This window comes from Buceros rhinoceros, unplaced genomic scaffold (genome assembly GCF_000710305.1).
Source record: "Buceros rhinoceros silvestris isolate BGI_N320 unplaced genomic scaffold, ASM71030v1 scaffold518, whole genome shotgun sequence".
Lineage (NCBI taxonomy): Eukaryota > Metazoa > Chordata > Aves > Bucerotiformes > Bucerotidae > Buceros > Buceros rhinoceros.
This window is the reverse complement of record NW_010428375.1, coordinates 13,836-15,851: the sequence shown is the minus strand read 5'-3', so window position 1 is coordinate 15,851 and position 2,016 is coordinate 13,836. Positions and strand designations below refer to the sequence as shown.

Here is a 2,016-nt window from a genome sequence, read left to right as displayed (position 1 = left end):
CCCATCTCCCCCCCCCCCCCCCCCAAATAATGCACTGATTAATTCATGGAAGCATAAATGTCTCTAACACTTGCTGACTGACAGTTGCTATGGTTTGTCTGCTCCGTGTGCTGTTCCAGCTCCCAATGCTCTTCGACCACTCCTGTTTTGTAACTCTCATCCAGAACGTTGGGAGGCCACAGCCTTCAGAGGGAAAAACACTGGGGACGAGGATGCCTAAAACGTCTGATAAGCCCCAAGGTTCAACCAGCATCTTGTGCTGCTGCTTTCACCAAAAGCTGCTTCATGAGAAGCTTGAACAGGAGCGTTGAAGGAAATGAACCACCTGGTGGTTGTGGAGATCTGAAACTCCAACGATCCACATGGGGAGGAATGAGCTGAAACTCTTTTTCTGTCCCTGGTGAACTGAGCTTCTGCAATTTGAATGGTAACAGGCTTTTGTTCCTGAACTGCAGTTTTCCAGAAGAACTGGCTGCAAACTTTGCAAGGTGAGCAGTACCTGTTTCTGATTTACATTTTTTTTTAATGAACTTATAATGGAACTTGATGAGACCGAAGCTGAGCCCGTATTTTAGCAATGACTGTGCTTCCTTTTCTATCTTCCCACTCTGAAAACCGACGTCCTGCTGTAGAGCTGGTGATGGAGGGAGGCTGCGTTCAGCAAAAGAACTAATGGTCATACTTGGTCACTCAAGATCATTCAGCTTCTGAAACACGTCACCACTGAGGAACAGGGATACGCCTATAACCCGCCCGGGGCTGAAAACGAGTCCCTAAACAGTGCCTCCACTTTCCACCAGAGTTTCATTTGTTGTTATACACGTGTCATTTGGGAACTGCAATCTCTTGACCGAAGATAGTTCCTGGCTCTCTTTGGAGTTGTTTTGTGGTATTGGATGTTGTATAAATGCAGTTTGCATGCTGTAGCCACACAAGCAGACACCTGAGTACGTCCTGTATACGCTAAATGGACACACAGAGACACAGTTTTTGGGTTTTTTGGTGCCCTGGGGGCATCAGCTCATCTGCTGCTTGAGGAACACAACTCCTGTACTTTTTTGCTTTGCTAAAAACCTTTTTTGAGATGTTCCTCCATGAACGACCAGGGCCACCAGCTGCTTTCAGAGGCTGCATCCCACGGGTGGGCAGTGGTGGGAAGCTCTGGGTATGGACGTCTCCACATGAAGAGAGGAGCACCGAGGTGGGACGGCTCACAGATGACCATTGGGTCAGTTCACCAAAGCAGAGCCCAAGCCTGAATTACCTTTTCCCCGTCTGGGGAGTGTTTGTGAGAGGTTATTCACAGACATAAAACCAAACCCCACAGGCCAGCCGGGTGATTTTTAAATAGAATCATCAGCGAACAAATAACTTAAAAATAGAAGTACTTATGGATGCCGAGGCAAACTCACTGGAAGAAGATTTTACAAGACACACTCAGCAAGAATGACCTCTGTAGGCTCCAGATACGAAGAAAGATTAATAATTTTAAGCCTGACACTTATTGTATCTAATGTAGCTTGTTACAATACCCTTGATTGTGTAATTAATCCTTTTTTTCTTTTTTCCTCATTATGACTTTCCAAGATTTCTTATGGGAATACTTCACATGACCTCACGGATAAAAGCTGTTTTTCCTTGTGGAGCCACAGAAATGGCATTTGGTTGATTTATTCCTCGTGGTCCACCCACGCCAGCGTCAGTGATCGGTTTGCTCTCAGTGACACAGCGCCCCTTCCAGGCAGCTCTCAACACCATGGGTGAAACACGAGGGAAAAACTTCACCAAATCACAGTGTCACTCCAGAGGAAAAACACATTTTTATGTTTTTTTCTCATTTCTGGTCTTTCAATCCCTTGTCAGTCCCAGCCATGCACCAGTGACTGCAGAAAAACCATGAGGCAGCCAGGAAGACAGTTCTAGAATAGTCTATCCTAGAATAGAATAGAATACAAGAATAATTCTGGGTTTAGTAACTTTTCTAGCATCCCAACAACACATCGGCCTAAAAGCACC

At 45.6% G+C, this 2,016-nt stretch overlaps 1 protein-coding gene across 1 annotated transcript in view; it reads right to left on the bottom strand.

Annotated features, from left to right (window-relative positions):
- The window catches only part of DCC (DCC netrin 1 receptor), a gene marked incomplete at its 5' end in the record, with an annotated part of 71,917 nt that overhangs the window by 57,336 nt on the left and 12,565 nt on the right, over positions 1–2,016 (bottom strand). The window lies entirely within an intron of this gene.